Source organism: Zootoca vivipara, chromosome 8 (assembly GCF_965207765.1).
Source record: "Zootoca vivipara chromosome 8, rZooViv2.hap1.1, whole genome shotgun sequence".
NCBI lineage: Eukaryota > Metazoa > Chordata > Lepidosauria > Squamata > Lacertidae > Zootoca > Zootoca vivipara.
Window position 1 is genome coordinate 12,703,672 of NC_142591.1, and position 19,916 is coordinate 12,723,587.

The following is a 19,916-nucleotide window of genomic DNA, read 5'->3' on the forward strand; positions in this document are numbered from 1 at the left end:
TTTAAAAGAATGGCTGAGGAAAGAATTTTATTTTATAGTTTAATATTAATTTCTGTGAGGATAGGTGTCTGGGCAGAGAGCTGCCTACCCTTCTCTCTTTACTTGGAGACACCCAGTGGCAGGGGGTGCTCGGAGGGGAGAGGAGGGGGTGGAAGGAAACCCAGACACAAAAAATGGAACCTTGGAAGTGCTGTGCCCTGCAGGTCCCTCTTGTGGCAGAAGGGGGCCTGTGGGAGGGCAGCATGGAAAAGGAGGAGGATTGAGTTAATATTATAAGAAAAAGATTTTGAATTGGAATAGAAAACCCGCCACAATTAGTTTGAGAAGTTAGGAAAACCAGGAGGAAGAGTATCGAGGAAATCACAATTACAATGTTAAGACAATAAGAACTTGGGAATTCATGTTTTCCCTACTGTTGTACGTGTTTGTTTAAATGTGTTTTTCTTTTTGAAAAAGCTGGGGGGGAAACCAACTCTCAGAGCTCCTCCATCCTTGTCCTTTCAGTGGCAGGGAGGGGATAGGGGGGAGGAGGGAGGGGGGAGGTCAAACCCAGCTTACAATGGACCCCCTTTGATTCTCAATGCCCACAGGTCCTACTGGTGGCAGAAGTGGACGGGTGGGTGGAGGGAAATTGAAGGGAAAGTGTTATATTATATGTTTTGTGTGTCTTGTTTGTATAAAACTAATAAAAATTATTATGAAAAAAATATATTAATCCGTTCCAGATGGTTCCGCGCCGTTCATAAACTGAAAATTCATAAACCGAGGTGTTCATAAACCGAGGTTCCACTGTAGTTTAAATAACAAAAATGTATAATTGTAATATATAACTGTATTTAATAAACCAAAAACTAATTATTTAATCAAACTAAAAAACCCTTATTTATCACAAAGTGCCCAGAGTTGTTGAGCTTTGGGGGGTGCAAAAGTTGCTTTGCTTTTTTTGGGGGGGTGCCCCAAAGCTGCTGCACTTTTTTGGGGGGAAGAGAACAGAAATAAATGATGAATAATACCTTCGCTGGAACTAACACGCAGCACCGATATAGTCTGCCAAAGCACCAAAAAACCCAGCACAGAACGGGTTAAAAAATGAACGCTGTTACACCCAATCATCGTCTGCCAAAGCGCCAGAAAAAACAGCACAGAAAGGGTTAAAAACCAATCTCTGGCTACCAGCAACAATAACAACAACAAAGGATCTGGGTTTTAACAGCGGAGACAAGCTGTAGCGTGAGGAGGAATGGGAGAACAAATGGGGGGGGGGAACAACAGCACGAATGGACCGATGGGGCATGTGCCAGCAGTGAGGGCTCTGCGTGTCACATCTGACACGCGTGTCATAGGTTCGCCATCAGTGTGCTAGACTCTGGCCTTTCTTCTGGTTGGGTTCAAAAAGAAAGTAGGCCACTGGAAAACGGTAGCATGGTGTATGCAAGCAGTTTCTTCTTCTTCTTCTTCTTCTTCTTCTTCTTCTTCTTCTTCTTCTTCTTCTTCTTCTTCTTCTTCTTCTTCTTCTTCTTCATTTATTATTCATACCCCACCCATCAGGCCAGGCCTCCTCAGCCACTCTTCTTCTTTGGCGATCACTCGTAGCCAAGTAAGATTGTCTTCCATAAACACGGTTTTAACAATGGGTCCTTAAGTGACTGGAGGCCAATTCTGGATCCACACGTCCTTCCACAGTGGGGACATTGGTTTCCAGGCGGGAGTTGATCACGGTGTGGATTTGCCAATTGTGCCTTCCTCTTAGCACGTTTCTCCCTTGCGCCCTGAGATCGAGTTTCTTCAAAGTCCATGACACCTCACAACTACTCAGCCACTCTGGGCAGCTCCAAGCAGAGTATTAAAAACATGATAAAACACCAAACATTAAAACGTCCCTAAACAGGGCTGCCTTCAGATGTCTTCTAAGAGTCACTTAGTTGTTTATTTCCTTGACAACTGATGGGAGGGCGTTCCACAGGGCGGCGCCACTACCAAGAAGGCCCTCGGAACTGGACCTCAGTGTCCAGGCTGAGCGATGTGGGTGGAGACGCTCCTTCAGGTATACAGGGCCGATGCCATTTAGGGCTTTAAAGGTCAGCACCAACATTTTGAATTGTGCTCGGAAATGTACTGGGAGCCAATGTAAGTCTTTCAGGACCAGTGTTATATGGTCTCGGTGGCCACTCCTAGTCAGCAGTCCAACTGCCGCATTCTGGTTAATTTGTAGTTTCCAGGTCACCTTCAAAGGTAGCCCCACGCTGAGTGCATTGCAGTAGTCCAAGCGGGAGATAACCAGAGCATGCACCACTGGTGAGTCTGTGGGCAGGTAGGGTCTCATCCTGTGTACCAGATGGAGTTGGTAGACAGCTGCCCCAGACACAGAATTGACCTGCACCTCCATGGACACCTGTGAACATACTTGTAATACCAACAAAATCAATTGCCTCACATCAGATTTCCAGAGAAGCACCCCAACCTGCAAATGTCTTTCACTTTCCAAAGTTCAAACCTTATCCTCTGCAGTTGTAGATGAAACAAGAAAGAGGCTGGTTGGTGCTGGAAGATAAACTTTTAAAAATATATCAGAAATGGCAAAAGGCAAACGGTTGCAGTGATTTTCTGGTGTAACGCAATACTTATATTTTCAGCTAGTGAAGTTGGTGCTAAAGCATTAGTCCTGAAAGAAGGGAAATGCTGGCAAAACCACCATCATATCAGGATGGAAAGAGCACAGCTTCTTTCTGCAGGCGGAGTTAATTTTATTATTGTGATTTTTCACTAACAGATTAGACATCTATCCCAAGCCAGATGCATACACTTAAATGTTTATTAAACTTCATCATACTGATGAATTTTCATGATGATTAAGAAAGAATAAAATTGCAGACTGCTGCAAAATGTGGAGAAAATTAGAGGCCAAAAGAGCAGTAATGGAGAGATTTTTACATCCCTATTAGGGCTGCTGTCTTTGAGAGAGGCTTCAAGATCTTCCCTGCCAGTCATAAAGTACTAGATTAAATAGATTTGACTGGTAAGAAATCTTCATGTGCAGTTCTGGAGTTTGAGTTCAAAAACAGTTTTATTCCAAAACACTCCAGGGCATCCCTGTGAGCGCTGTTATGGGAATTCAGAGCACATTCCTTATGCTTTGTGAATTCTACAATTCAAAAGTGTAATGAACAAATATATAATAATGGAGAGGGAGTTTTCTAGCAATCCCTAAGGGATTCCTAGTTAGGGAAGTTCTATAATTGTACAATAGCCCCATTTTTCAACACACCCTTTGTTTTTCAAACATGGAACTCAGTTGGGCTTTGAGGTATTTCAAAATTTGGTGGGAAGGTTTATAGGAGACAAGAGTGTCACATTTTGAAAAGCTCTTAGCCATGTGTTTGTGTTGGCTTAAAATGCAGAGTTACATTTTACAGTGGCAATATCTGCTCAGTTTTATGATACGTTATAAAGGCAGAGTTAACCACGATAAATCTCGATAAGGCTATAAAATTCAATGCGACTGTAACTTAAAGACATGAAATGGGAGGAAGCATAACATTTGACACATGGTCTCTTCCTAATGCACGTTTGCACTCGGAACTGAGTACGAACAGTTGGAGAATACTCTGCTCATGCAATGGTGATTCAGTCTAGTACCGACGTACTTCTGTGAAGTTGTTGCCAGTCAGACTAGCTTTGGATAGAACATCCCCATCTTGGCTGGGGGCGATGCACACTGCAGTTCAACTAAACAATGGTTTGCAGGTATAGAAATTGAGAAGCAGGGAAAGGAGCCAAACAAGCTATTGTTTACCGCAGCCTGCTTTGCTGTGTCCTGGGCATGTTCCTGGCTAAGATGGATCATCTGCCTGCAATGTTCCAGGTGGTCCTGCCAACTAGCAGACACCAGGAACAGAGACTAAATGATGATGATGATGATGTATTATTTATTCCCCAGCCACCCTGCCCGGCTCCCAACAGAATATTAAAAACATAATAAAACATCAAACAAAGGTGTCATGGGCTTTGAAGACACTCAAACTCAGGACAAAAGGGATAAACGTGCTAAGAGGAAAGCACATTTGGCAAACCCAAAAGACCCAAGAGGACTTAATCTCAAACCCCAGAAGCCCTGCTCCTCTGATTGTAGGCAAGATGGTGTTGGCTATGCCTATAGCTGAGGATCAAGGCACTCTCCATGGGCTCAACAGCAACGGAAGAGGATAATCCACAGAAGATAATCCACACGCACATTTTAACAGGGCTCAATTTATATGAAGTCATTAGAAAACTACTGAAGCAATCTGATTGCGGGCAACAGCTGTCAGATTTATGTAGACACAGCTGTACGTCTCTTCGAACTGAACGAGCACAAAATTGTTCTTGCAAGATAAACCAGATTATCTTTAAGTGAGGAGAAAGCTGTTAAGTGAAAGATATATAAATGAATGTGAATCACTTGGCAGCCGCCAAGATGAACACCTGACCTACTCTCTAGGCTATTGTGTAGCTAATGGGTAAATACGCTTCTGCTATGAACATCGATATCTAGGAGATGCTTCCTACCGCCTTCCCCTTGCCCCCTAGTTGATCCAAATAGCACTTGAAGCATGGATTTGTTATTCAGACACTATGTACACACCATACATTTAAAGCATACACTCCCACAAAGAATTCTGGGAACTGTAGTCTACTCCTAACGAAGCTACAATTCTTAGCACCCTGATCCCCTGGCCTACCTAGCAGACAGACAGTGTGCCCAGACAAAGTTCCAAGTCCGGAAGCCAATCCACACAAACCAAGTCCAAAAATCAGGAAACACAGTCCGGGGTCAGTCCAGGTAAGCCAAGAAAGGAGTTCAGCCGTCAGGGTACGCTCCAGAGTCAGTCTCGAAGTAGAAACCCATGAAGGTCCAAGGAGAATCCCAGGTAAGGTCCCTCAACATGGGCAGTTGGCCAGACACAGCACCTCAGTTCTGCTGCCTTCTTACACTAGGACTGCCATACGTCTGGGTTTTCCCTGTTAGCCTTTGTCGCCCGGGCCAGTTGTGAGACTGCACAGGGCAAGGACAAAGCCAGTGCACGCATGCCCGGCTACTATTGAGTCCGGTGGTGCAATCAAATCTCTGATTGTTCCCCTACGTGAAGAACAACACACACAAGCCATTGAATAAGGCTAAACTATTTTATTGTGGCAAAAATGCAGAGTCTGTCTCTGTTTGCCCAGCACAGACATTCAGAGCTGTTTAGCATGGCTGCCTCTGTCTAGCATAGCAGGCAGTGATGAGAGAATGAACAAAGGAACAACAGTTCCACTTCAGGAACACATAAGAAAAACATCCTGTCTACGTCACTTCCACTCTGTGGAATGAAAACACATACAGTACAGCCATATGATATACAATAAACCTATGACTGCACACGGGGAATGAATCTCCCAACATTCCCATCTGGGAGTCAGGCTGTCAAAATGGTGTCTGGGCAGATTTTTGCCAAATCGGCAAAATGTCTGGACTTGTGACAACTTGGCTGTTTTTTTTAAAAAAAAGAAAAATGCTATAAAAATCCAAAAGAAGCCCAAGGACTTATGTTTTTCGGGGGAGATGTTCAACAACTTTGACACCCCCCCCAAAAAAAGGGTCAACCAGAGAAAAATAGCAGATGAAGTTAATGGATTATGGTGAAATGGCTAAAATGACCGGAAGAGTCAAAAATCAGGAAGACCAAAATTTTAATAAGGAATGGGGGAAATGTATAACTTAAGACCATTGTAAACAGCTAAAATCATTAGTAGGATTGGAATATCACTTGTAGTTTAAGGTTGAATTCTGGGCATAATGGAAGAGGCAAACGATTTGGAGTATCATAAAAGATGCGGGAGGAAATAATTAATAAAAGGACCCACAAAGGGGGAGATTGGAAGTCCAGGAGATTCCTTGGAATCGTGTTTTTATTATTTATGTTTGATATATCAACTTGAGGCAAGTTGAAAAACCAAATAAATATGGTAGTTTTTTAAAAAAAAGAAAGGTCAACAACCTCATCTGGATTTTCAATTTTGGGAATATGGCAACCCTATACGGTGTCTGCTGATTCCAGCATCTGGGCTTGATGAGGCTTGGAACCCTCACCTGTTCCCAGCTTGCCCCAGCTGATGAATCACATGCCTCCTTGCTCACCTGGCCAGCTAGTGATCTAGGCTGCAGGCCCTCTGCTTCCTGGAGTGCCCCGCCCACTGTTTCCTACATCTTAGGACTGGCCTAAGCTTTGGCGAGGGGTCCCGCTGCTCGGCTTCCTGTGCCTTAGCCCCTGTCCCCTCATCATCCTCTGTCACCCCGCGAGTACTATCTCCACCAACCTCTCCTTCCCCCTCCCCAGATTGTTCCTGTGTGACCCGCTCTCAGCTACCCCCCTCGCCGGGATCCTCTTCCTCCTCCCTGAATTCATGACACTTAACAGACTACACTTTCCAAGATTCTTTTAGGACTGTGTGTGCTTCCTATGCACTTGAAATAATGGTTTGGACACGGCCGTATAATCATAGGAATGTGCAGCTCAGATTTTGAGAATATACACAATTTCATGTTTTGGACAGTACTGTTTCTTAAAGCATGCCAGGTAGCCACGGTTAGCTCATATTGAATGTATTAATCTAAGAGTTGTACATTGTTTCTAATTCCTACCTATTCTTTTCTGAGTAAAAGAAAGATTACTGGGACTCACTGTGTGGTGTAGGATGGTGACTCTGCCTGCTAGATAAAAGGCACCTACCATATTACTTCCCCCATTAATTTTCTTGCTGCCATTAAAAAGTTTACAGCTACCTACCCCATTGAATATTCATTTTGGTGGGGTTCTAAAAAAATATATTAAAAGATCTGTGGAGTCATTTGCCAGATCAAGAACTCAAATGCACTATTCTCTTACTTCCCAGGATCCTTAAAAAGGCAAAATGCCAGTTAAAAATGTTAATGAGACTCAGTTTAGACCTTTTTTCCACACCTTAAACCAGCCCAGTAAACACACGTCTTTGTGTAGATGTCAGCCAATATTGTTAAGTCCTGCATGTTTTAGTCTAAAGCTATTGTGTCTAAACACTAAAAGGATCCCTGGCAGGGGGTATATATTAGCAAAGGGTTTTGTTAATTTATGGTTTGAGACAGCTCTGCTTGGAAAGCAAGGTACTGGGGCTTGCTGCATTTTAAGAAGCAACCTTATTATTTGGTATTAGTGTTAAATTGCCCATTTTCATCTTGGCTTTGTTGTTGTTGTTTAGTCGTTTAGTCGTGTCCGACTCTTCGTGACCCCATGGACCATAGCACGCCAGGCACTCCTGTCTTCCACTGCCTCCTGCAGTTTGGTCAAACTCATGTTGGTAGCTTCGAGAACACTGTCCAACCATCTTGTCCTCTGACGTCCCCTTCTCCTAGTGCCCTCCATCTTTCCCAACATCAGGGTCTTTTCCAAGGATTCTTCTCTTCTCATGAGGTGGCCAAAGTATTGGAGCCTCAGCTTCACGATCTGTCCTTCCAGGGAGCACTCAGGGCTGATTTCTTTAAGAATGGATAGGTTTGATCTTCTAGCAGTCCATGGGACTCTCAAGAGTCTCCTCCAGCACCATAATTCAAAAGCATCAATTCTTCGGCGATCAGCCTTCTTTATGGTCCAGCTCTCACTTCCATACATCACTACTGGGAAAACCATAGCTTTAACTATACGGACCTTTGTCGGCAAGGTGATGTCTCTGCTTTTTATGATGCTGTCTAGGTTTGTCATTGCTTTTCTCCCAAGAAGCAGGCGTCTTTTAATTTTGTGACTGCTGTCACCATCTGCAGTGATCAAGGAGCCCAAGAAGGTAAAATCTCTCACTGCCTCCATTTCTTCCCCTTCTATTTGCCAGGAGGTGATGGGACCAGTGGCTATGATCTTGGTTTTTTTGATGTTGAGCTTCAGACCATAATTTGCGCTCTCCTCTTTCACCCTCATTAAAAGGTTCTTTAATTCCTCCTCGCTTTCTGCCATCAAGGTTGTGTCATCTGCATATCTGAGGTTGTTGATATTTCTTCCGGCAATCTTAATTCCGGCTTGGGATTCATCTAGTCCAGCCTTTCGCATGATGAATTCTGCATATAAGTTAAATAAGCAGGGAGACAATATACAACCTTGTCGTACTCCTTTCCCAATTTTGAACCACTCAGTTGTTCCATATCCAGTTCTAACTGTAGCTTCTTGTCCCACATAGAGATTTCTCAGGAGACAGATGAGGTGATTAGGCACTCCCATTTCTTTAAGAACTTGCCATAGTTTGCTGTGGTCGACACAGTCAAAGGCTTTTGCATAGTCAATGAAGCAGATTCATCTTGGCTAGCACTCCTCAATAGGCAGACATAATCTTAGGCTTCATGGTTCCCACATGCAATTCTAGTAGGATGGAAATTTTTAAAAATTAAAACAGGAGTATTCATTGTCTGTATGGGAATGAAATTCCAAACCTTAGGGATTGTGAGACTCTTCCCTCGGTTATTCCTTTTGCCTCATTCCTGCATTACTCCCATTCACAAGTGGTGGTACAAGCGGGGTTCAAACATGCTTTTTAGTGCGAATTTAAAGAGTAAGAATGTCAGGCGAACATTCACGAGGCTCTGCTTAAAGGTGTGTAAAGTTATCCCTGAGAGAGAGACCTGTTGTTGTTTTTTCAAATATATTTATTATTTTGTAACAAACAAAGACACAAAAGCAAAAATATACAAAATGCAAAATACAAACAATACAAAATACAAAAAAATAACATGAAAAAGAAAAAGAAAAATTCCAAAACTTCAACATATATCTATTCTAATATCAATGACTTCCTCATATCCCTTCCAACTGCGTTACATTGTAAATCCTCTTTAGTAATTTCTAAATCTTGTTCTTGTACCTTATTTACCCTATAACTATTCTTTTTCTAATCTTATCTTATATCATAACACAAAATCTCACACTTGCTGTTTATTTATAACTACACCTCAATATCAATATTTATCTAAACATTTTTTTATTTCTACAACCTCCCTGTACTTCCTAAACTTCTATTAATTCTTTCCAATACTGTAATATGTTTAATTCTTAAATTCACTTTGAATTTTTTCCCAATCTTCTTCCACCGCTTCTTCCCTCTGGTCTCGGAGTCTCCCGGTTAGCTCTGCCAATTCCATAAATTCTATCATCTTCTTCTGCCATTCATCTATCGTTGGTAATTCTTCATTTTTCCAATTCTTGGCTAATAATATTCTTGCTGCTGTTGTGGCATACAGAAAAAATGTAACATCTTTCTTGGGTAGAGAGAGACCTGTTGATATAGAATCCATAAAAAGACACCCGTAGAATAATTGTGGAATATTACTTTGTTTCTTACAATAATCTTTTTTAAAAATAACAATTTTTTAAAAAATTGCAGGGTCCCCAAATTTCAAGACCATTAGGATGCTGATCCACTGCTGCATGCTCTCAGCCAAACCTCATAGTGTTGAGAGGTTCATAAATGCAAGCGTTGCGCTCAAAAGTAGAAGCAGAGCCTGACTCTCTGTAGAAACGGAAAACCTCTGTCATTACATCCATTATAATATGCCCGCCTTTGTCTGAGTGGGACTGGACTCCAGCCCAGCTGTTTTGCATTGGCTGTAGAAGGAGAAACATAGAGTGCAAGATAGGACAATGGCTCAAAAGCAGGGGTAGTTTAAAGAGTATTTCCAAGGAGGTGATGAAGCGTTAGCTGCCTGAAGGCAAAACAGGAGAGATTCTGGCCAAAAATTTGGAGGTATTTTAATATGGCTGGGCAGTGTAAGTATGGGAACTGCACAGATTCTACCGTAATATAATTTGTGTGCATACTGTTCCTGATATTACCTGTTATTTAAGTGCTTAATAAGCACATATGCCTAACATGTCTAGTTCCCTCCTGCTTTTTCAGCTGCAGCTTTTCATTTGTGTCCAACTGCACACCCCAAAAAAATCCCTAAGTGGTGTGTTCAAGCATTCATAGCTGTGTTGCATTCTGGCCATAATATTCAAACATCACTATGCCACATCCCATCGTCGTCGTCATGGCTAATTAATAATAATAATAATTTAATAATAATTTATTATTTCTACCCCGCCCACCTGGCTGGGTCTCCCCAGCCACTCTGGGCGGCTTCCAACAGAAAAATAGAACACAGTAATCTATTAAACATTAAAAGCCTCCCTGAACAGGGCTGCCTTCAGATGTCTTCTAAAAGTCTGGTAGTTGTTTTCCTTTTTGACATCTGTTGGGAGGGCATTCCACAGGGCAGGCGCCACCACCGAGAAGGCCCTCTGCCTAGTTCCCTGCAACTTGGCTTCTCGCAATGAGGGAACTGCCAGAAGGCCCTCGGTGCTGGACCTCAGTGTCCGGGCAGAATGATGGAGGTGGAGACGCTCCTTCGGGTATACTGGACCGAGGCCGTTTAGGGCTTTAAAGGTTAGCACCCACACTTTGAATTGTGCTCAGAAACCGACTGGGAGCCAATGTAGATCTTTCAAGACTGGTGTTATGTGGTCTCGGCGGCCACTCCCAGTCACCAGTCTAGCTGCCGCATTCTGGATTAGTTGTAGTTTCCGGGTCACCTTCAAAGGTAGCCCCACCTAGAGCGCATTGCAGTAGTCTAAGCGGGAGATAACTAGAGCATGCACCACTCTGGCTAGACAGTCTGCAGGTAGGTAGGGTCTCAGCCTGCGTACCAGATGGAGCTGATAGACAGCTGCCCTGGACACAGAATTGAACTGCACCTCCATGGACAGCTGTGAGTCCAAAATGACTCCCAGGCTGCGCACCTGGTCCTTCAGGGGCACATTTACCCCATTCAGAACCAGGGAATCCTCCACACCTGCCCGCCTCCTGTCCCCCACAAACAGTACTTCTGTCTTGTCAGGATTCAACCTCAATCTGTTAGCCGCCATCCATCCTCCAACCGCCTCCAGGCACTCACACAGGACCTTCACTGCCTTCACTGGTTCTGATTTGAAAGAGAGGTAGAGCTGGGTATCATCCGCATACTGATGAACACCCAGCCCAAACCCCCTGATGGTCTCTCCCAGCGGCTGCATGTAGATGTTAAAAAGCATGGGGGAGAGGACAGAACCCTGAGGCACCCCACAAGTGAGAGCCCAGGGGTCTGAACACTCATCCCCCCACCACTTTCTGAACACGGCCCAGGAGGAAGGAGCGGAACCACTGTATTATCATTTTTAGACTGCTTTCAAGTGTTCAGGGAAGTTTTTAATGTTTAATGCTGTATTGTGTTTTCAATATTTGATTGGGAGCCGCCCAGAGTGGCTCGGGAGGCTCAGCCAGATGGGTGGGGTATAAATAATTTATTATTATTATTATTATTATTAAACCACTTCACATGCATTATCTAGTTGGAATGCCTACAATAACCCCAATAAGTGAGTCTTATTCAGCATTTTGCAGATGGGGGGACTGAGGCGGAAAGAAAGTTGCCACCTGCTGAGTTCACGGCAAAAGCAAGATTTGAATCAGGGACTTCTTGGTTAGTTCACTCCCTTAAGCTAAACTAAAAAGTGGGTATTTCTGCCCAGTGTGTTTTATATTCAAAATTATAGAATCATAGAATTGTACAGTTGGAAGGGACTGCAAGGGTCATCTAGTCCAACTCCCTGCAATGCAGGAATATTTTTGCCCAGCGTGGGGCTCGAACCCACAGCCCTGAGATTAAGAGTCTCCTGCTCTACTGACTGAAGCAATTCAGTGGTTTAAAATGGTAGATTCCTTTTCATGCATTAGAACATTCTTTGCATTTTTTGCAATGTATTAGCATGCTGAACAAATATGCACATTGTTTTGTAAACTATCACCAGATGTGCTTAATAATATCTACTTTTCAATAGGCATTGAGCCTGCATCTACACCGTTCTTGCTAAAGGCAGGAAGAGATGCAAATAGACAAGTCCTGGGAGAGCATGTGTTCTCTATAGGCATACACATCCCAAAATTCTTTGGAACAAACTATGGCAGCTTGAGAAAGTAGGGTAGGCAAGCCCTGCGTGCTTGACTGGCCTAGCTCAGGAACGACAAGATGCTAGTTTCGGAAGCAGATTCTGTGTATACGAAACTTTTATTAGACATAAATAGAAGCCCAATCCAAAAATTATCTGTTGTACTTAAATCCATTGAAATAAATGGGACAGGTTTAGCGTGGCTTAAATCGGCTCATTAATCTCAACAAGACTCCAGTGCAAATTTTTACTGAATTTACTAACTTTTACTGAATTTAGGTCAGTGTTTGCTCACCCAGGTTAACTTGTGAGAACAAAAAAAAAATCATCAAAATGGAAGCATCCTTTCCAAGGTCAATGAAGAAGACAGCAGCAGCAACAAAATACCAAGGCAGTAAACCTGTGCCAGGGATATACCATTTCTTACTCACATAATTGAATATTCCTCCATACAAAATAATTCCCACATGGAAAGGTTGTAGCCTAGCTTACTAGGGGCGCAATTTTTAATATTTTTATTTCAATGGAAGAGCATTTCACTATGGACTCAGCTATACAGCTGCAAATAAAAGCTGTGTTGTAAAGTGCAATATACAAATGTTGCACTAGATGGTGACAGTGAGCTATGCCCAATTCAATGCATTTTTCAAAACGTTTTCCCAGTGTTTTTTATATGGGTGTAGATTCCACCTATGTGAGTGCTCAATTGTTTACTGGAGTGGTAAAGGTTGTTTGACCCACCCGGTCAGCCATGTTGAGATGGTGTTGGCTGGAATATAGTTCTGTTAAAGCCTTAATCCAACTGCCTGGTTCTAGATTTAGATCTGTTGGGAGCTCCCCATAACACAAACAAAATTAATGCGAATATTATACATTATATTGACAATTATTTATTTATGTTTTTATTAAAATTATTCTGTGTATGTTTTTATGCTTTTATTAAGATTATATACATCCTTTCAAGCTGACTTAAAAGAAACATTAAACTGCATTTTGTAAGAAACCACAGCAAACAATATCAACATATAAAAAGGTGTCAAAAACAGGGCAGTTGTGGTCCAGGATGGGGAGTCCAACTGAAGCAGACTTTGTGGGTTTTGCCTATATTTCTCTCTCCTCTCGCCTATATTTCTCCCTCCTCTACAATACTTCCCAGAGGACTGCTGTTACAGGGAGGGGGTAGTCAAGCTGGAGCAGGCTCTGAGGTTGTCTTTGTCTGTATCCATTTCTCTTCTCGCAGGATAGTTGGAGGTAAAACGACCGTGTGGCAGATACGTTTGCTATATTGACATCATATCAAACTTGACTTTTCGGTGGCTTTGAAAGTACTCATGTGAAAATGCTCTATTGTATACCCAAGTCACAACTAGGGATGGAAGGGTCTGTCAGTTTTGTTCTCTCAATTTCTCATGTTTCCAGTCTTAAATTCTGCTCTCCACATTTCTGCATCAACTTGTGTTTTTATTATTTTTATTATTAAATCCTCATGAAAATTCTTCAGCATTTTTGTGTGAATTTCTCCTAATAAACACATTTTTGAATGCAGTTCTGGCTATGTACACATTGTTGCTAGCAATTTCTCCTAATATAATTCAGTTTGGGGTGTTATTTTCACTAATATAGTTTATTTTGAAGCACACTTGCCGCTAACATGTATTTTTGCAAACACTGGTTGAAGGACTACATCACAAAATTCAGATGAATGCAAATTTCAAAGGCTGGCTATGTTCCATGTGTCATATTTTTTTAACCAAGTGTGAAAGAATTGGCATTCAATTCTCCCCACACCTAGTCATGACTTGGCATGTTCTAATTCAACCCATTTTTTCCAAGCTGTTTTCAAGACACTGCGTGTTGCAACACTCGCTCAGCATCTCTGAACCTACTGAAAAATGTCATCTAAAGCAGACTTCAAAATAGGCTTTTGCATTACTGAATTGAGATGTAATTCTGTGCCCTTTATCTGTTCCGTTAGAAACACACGAATACACTTAGGCCAGTAACTGTACATCTGACTGGGAAGATCTCTTAGAAAATGCAGTTTTTCTTCTCAACATCTTATTCTTTCTCTTCCCCAGGTTTGCTGCGCCGGTATACCTGCTGAATAATGACGACCTGCAATCCTTGCAAGGTACAATTATTACAGCATCGACCCAGCCTAACATTTTCAGAATCTAATCTCCTTAGAGCCCAGCAGGCAGTTCCCTTTGTAGGCTGAGCTGTGGCAAGCTGCTGGGCAGCAAAGGTGATTTAAATCACACAATCAAAGGAAAGGATAATCCGCCCCATATGTCGGGGCTGCAATCCATGCAGACAGGAACGTGGGGAGAGAAGCCCTGAATCAGCAGTAGGGAAGACTGAAACCTATCCAAAACAGATTGTCTTAAGAACTGAGGAGAACGTCGAAGACTGCAGATGAAGGGAGACTGTGGAGAAAAGGGTGGGTGGGTGAAGGTGTAGAATTTCGTAGACTAGCGGCCGTACCGTGAGAAAGAGAGACACAATGAGATGGATGCAATCTGGAGCATTTTGCTTTCAATATGTTCTGACAGTTGTGAAGTTTCTCAGAAGGGAAGACAAGGGATTGGGCAGCCAATTTATTTTGAAGTTCCACCATGCGCTGGGGGTCCTGTGCTGTGAAAAATGTGACACCCCCTTTTCTCCTCTATACAGTTTGCCCCCCCAAAAAAAGAACAGATGTTTTGGTTCAATATTTCAGGCTTTTGGTTTGTGTGATCGCAGAGGGTGAACTGCAAGTACCCAACTAGGAAGGCACTAATGTGAGCAATTTTCTCGCAATTGTCTCATGAGGAGCTAATTTGTCGTGTCCCAGATCTTCCTTGCTCTTGCCTCTGTGTACCCAACAAACTAGTTTGGCGTGCCCACAATTCTAGACACAGCCACTCAAGAGTAAGCCTAATCAGAGGTGTAGAGAAAGAGTGGTTTGACCCAAACGTTATGAAATTGACCCACTAATGTGAGGAGATATGGCTTCAATCATTTGCCTCTTCCTTGTATGAGAATGGAGTGGTGATCTAAATACTATTATGTATATAGTACATTAACTGATTTACCCCATGAAAAATACACACACAGATAAAATGTTCCGCTGAATCATTTCACCAAGTTATCAGCATGTTTACTTGGAACAGAGGCAAATCCCATTGAACTCAGTGGGGATTAATTCTGATCTGACATGTATAGATTTGATTGGCAGCTTAGACCCCACACCTAACATTGTGAAATCAGGTGTAGGGTGGGTGGCTGTGGCTTCATGAAAGTGGCCTCAAGGACCAAATGTAGGAGACCGGTGGGTCAAGTCTGGCTTGCTGTCCAGAAGTTCCCCACCCCTGGCTTGGAGGCGATTCAAAAAGGTCCCCATCTTATTTATTCACAATAAATAATCACCATAATTTTATTATTCATATGACTGTGTTGCCCCAGCCACTCTGGGTGGCTCCCAACAAAATATTAAAAACATAATTAAACATAGTTAAACGATTAAAATTAGTTTTTTCCTTTTACTAATTTGGAGACGTGTCTAATAGTTTCTGCGTAAAATGGACACACAATCACCAAAGAACACCAGTTTCCCAGTTGGTAATATTATATGCTTTATCTTTTAATTTATACTTTCCTCTCTTTTTTTTACTATTTGATGTGTACTTGTCATCATTAATTTAATAAACCCTCTGTTTCCTGCAGAAACAATCTGCAGCATGGTATCTATTTTCCTTCCTGCAAAATTCTGAAATATTCCGATTCTGAAGTTGATGCTGACCAGTGACAAATTTTCATTTCAGTGGGTTACAAAGCTGCCTCATACCACGTCAGACCATTGGTCTATTTAGCACAGTATAGTCTATGCTGATTGACAACACTCTAAGGTCCCAGGCAGAAGTCTCCTTCCCAGGCTGTTTCCTGAGACCCGTTTAACTGGAGATGCTGAGAACCGAAATCGGGATATCCATCAGTCTATGGCATCCAGAGTGTTGAGCGGCTAAAGAAATAACTGATCCTATACACTAGTTGCTGTCAGATGGTGACAGCAGTCATGAAATTAAAAGACGCCTGCTTCTTGGGAGAAAAGCAATGACAAACCTAGACAGCATCTTAAAAAGCAGAGACATCACCTTGCTGACAAAGGTCTGTATAGTTAAAGCTATGGTTTTCCCAGTAGTGATGTATGGAAGTGAGAGCTGGACCATAAAGAAGGCTGACCGCCGAAGAATTGATGCTTTTGAATTATGGTGCGGGAGGAGACTCTTGAGAGTCCCATGGACTGCAAGAAGATCAAACCTATCCATTCTGAAGGAAATCAGCCCTGAGTGTTCACTGGAAGGACAGATCGTGAAGCTGAGGCTCCAATACTTTGGCCACCTCATGAGAAGAGAAGACTCCCTGGAAAAGACCCTGATGTTGGGAAAGATTGAGGGCACAAGGAGAAGGGGACGGTAGAGGACAAGATGGTTGGACAGTGTTCTCAAAGCTACGAACATGAGTTTGACCAAACTGCGGGAGGCAGTGGCAGACAGGAGTGCTTGGCATGCTCTGGTCCATGGGCTCACGAAGAGTTGAAGAGTCGGACACGACTAAATGACTAAACAACAACATACAATAGTTGGCATTTTCTGATACTTAAGACAATGCCCACTCGTAGTTAGCATTTCATTTTGAAGGTGTCCTGTTAACGGAGCAGGAGTGGAGTTTGTTTGTGTTTTTTTTAAAAAAAAAGTCTGTTAAACTGCCTGATCTTTGCATTTAAAATAACCAGCAGCTAAGAGAGCTGTAGTAGAATTGATCAAGGATGAATGATAACCCAAATTGGTCTCACGGATCTCGCATTGTTCGTGGATAATTCCATTGTATACATCTCACTCTAGATCTGAAGATTACAGATGTCGTTGGCTCCAATGACCTCCTTTTACCATAAATATTCTATAAACAGGTGTTCCTTTACATTGGAAACGGGAACCCTGTCCTGGCTCCCATCCTGCCTCAGCAAGATCATTGGAAGCAATGGAGACTGCTGTAATGAAACTAGCACGATAGTGTATTTGTGGTATAGACGGCACATCTGTTATCATTTTAAGAAGGATTTTCTGCTTGTCTTCTCAGTTACACCAGGATAGGGGTGGGAAGTAAACGTTGTCCTACTTAAACAAGAACCTGGATATAACTCACACGGTGGAACATTCCATTGCCAAATTGGTAAATCTTCAAGGTATACTTCATCTAAAGTTACTTTATCTTTGGTACCGTCCTTGAGAAGACATCCTAAAAGTAAGTTAATCTGATGTGGAGAATTTGGAGAATGAACCAGAAGAGTAGCGACGGAGCGAGCCACATTTTGCAGAAATGTGTAAAACATATTCTGGTTCCATGCTTTTTTCGGGGGAAGTTTTGTTCTTGCTGCAACCAAAGTGATGGAAAGAAGGGTTGAGGATGGGAGATACAGTAAGATGATCACAGGGAACAGTATATTATGTGGAGAGGGTAGTGAGAACAGCAGGGAGCAAATCGCCGTAGCCTTTACAGTGGTACCTTAGTTCTCAAACGCCTTGCTACTCAAACAACTTGGGACCCAAACACTGCAAATCTGGAAGTAAATGTTTGCAAACTTTTTTTGAAAGCTGAACATGCTGTGTTTTGAGTGTTACGGTTCTGATTTGGGTGCCACACTTCCGTTTTGAGTGTTACGCTGAGGTCTGTCTGTTTTTGCTATTTATTTTGCGTTTTTGTTTATGCGGCTCTTTTCGTTTCGTTTTTGTGACTGTGTGGAACCCAGTTCAGCTACTGATTGATTGATTGTGTGACTGCAGTACATTGTTTATTGATTTCATTTTATGGATCAATGGTAATGTTAGATAGTAAAATTCATGTTAAATTGCCGTTTTAGGGGTTGTTTTTAAAAGTCTGGAACGGATTAATCCATTTTGCATTACTTTCTATGGGAAAGTGCGCCTTAGATTTGGAATGCTTTGGTTTTGGAACAGACTACTGGAACAGTTTGAAAACCAAGGTACCACTGTAACTGCATTGGAGGGCCAACTCTCTGCCCATGTGCAGAGGGGTAAAGGAAATGTCAAATATATTGTCAGGAGTTTCTCCTCTACAGCTTCAAGAGATAGAAATTTGTTCTTCAAAAACACAGAAGGAATATTGATGTGCCAAGCCTGATTATGATGAAGCTATCGGAAAGTTGGACTCTCCACTATGCTAAACAGTCATGGCCATCAGCATTTGAAAAATCCCAGTTTTTAAAAGAGGAATATCAATTATTAAAATAAATTGAAGAAGTGTGTGTGTGTGTGTGTGTGTGTGTGTGTACACGCGCACACACAAAAGGAAAGGGAACTCTTGCAAAAGTTGCATTTTTCTTCTAACAATGAAATCCTGTACAGTGGTACCTCGGTTTACGAACTTAATCCGTTCAGGAAATCCGTTCTTAAACCAAAGCCGTTCTTAAACTGAGGCGTGCTTTTCCTAGTGAGGCCTCCTGCCACTGGTTCCCTCCCACCATTCGGCTTCTGTTCATAGACTGTGGTAGTAAAGTTCACTAACCAGGGCACTACTTTCGGTTTTGCGGAGTTCTTATACCGAATAGTTCGTAAACAGGGCTGTTCTTAAACCGAGGTACCACTGTATATAAAGTGCCCCAAACTCTGGGTGCTTCCAATTGTTGGGTGCTCTTTCCAGCTGCAACCCATTGAAATGAATGGGGTTTGGGCAGGAGCACAGAAAATGTTATTTTCCAGAGTGGGTTTCTCATCTTGTAAATTTGCTGGCTCCTGTTCCAAAGCTGCTTTGTTCGAGTTTGGAGCAGTTGATCTTTTGCCTCATGCACTTCATTTGGGAAAGCTTCAAAGCTTCAGAGTCAGGCGCTGATTTATATAGTTGGGCCTATTCTAGAATTATTTGTCAATAGCAGGAAAGACATCCTGCAACCATTTAGCCTCAGGGAGATGTTCTTTTATATCTGCTGATGGCTAATGCAAACGTAACGGCCTAGAGTTGCATGTGGACTACAGTACAATGTTTGGATATATTGTTGCTCTCTGGTTTTTATTAAGAATTTTCTAACAACTACTTATTTTGGGCTAATATCTTCTCTGAAAATCAGGAAAGATTACTTTTTGGAAAGAAGACAGTGGTTTGGCAAGGGAAGGTATACCTGATGCCAAAGGCTTGCCGAAACGCAATATTATTGCCAATTAGTGTAGTCTGAGTACCACAACTGTTTGTGTTTTATGAGAAAATGAACTGAGAACGAAACTGATTATGACTACAAACTCATGCATACTTACTCGTGAGCAAGCACCATTGGTTTGTTTCCCCTAAATTTTAGAACTGGACCCAACATGTGGAAATATGGGTTACCGAGAGGTTTCAACAAAGTTATTCATACAATGGATGCCTGCAAACCTCAGGAAGTTATTCTGAAAGAACTGGATGCATTAGTCAAACCTGAGTAATTCTGCCTTCTAAATAATTGCTCTCCATTTTGATTATACCCAGATTTAGTCTTTCACATTATCTGCTGAGCATTTTCCCAAGAGAGTTTTAACCTGGGACCTTCAACATGAAAAGCATGAGCTCTACCACAATTTCAACCTCAAATTGTATTATTGTCACAGGGGAGGGTTTTCCTCAACCTCTCTTTTCCAGCAGTTCAGAGTAGTTACATTCAATTTTCCTGAGCGAACGCTAAATCCCTCACAGAAAACCACTTTTGTCTGTTAAAGTATTCTATGCAGTAACCCAAAGAGCTACTTCTAACTTGTCTTACTAAGGTTACTAAAGATGGTCCCCAAACACATCAGCTTTACAGGTAGCCATGATAGGCGCTATCATGGCAACTGCACTCCCCTTCCACCTGGATCTGACAAGCATCTAGGGTAAGCGCAACCCTGTTTTCCT

General features: G+C 42.2%; 1 protein-coding gene across 3 annotated transcripts in view; it reads left to right on the plus strand.

The window, feature by feature from the left end:
* FBXL7 (F-box and leucine rich repeat protein 7) overlaps positions 1–19,916 on the plus strand; it is a 197,598-nt gene that overhangs the window by 6,194 nt on the left and 171,488 nt on the right. For 2 of the 3 annotated variants that reach the window (XM_088675098.1, XM_060278035.2), the window contains exon 2: positions 14,075–14,127. The exons of the other annotated variant lie outside the window; for it this stretch is intronic. The gene's annotated coding sequence lies outside the window, so the exon portion shown is untranslated. The remainder of the gene's footprint in view (positions 1–14,074; positions 14,128–19,916) is intronic. 3 annotated transcript variants of the gene reach the window in all.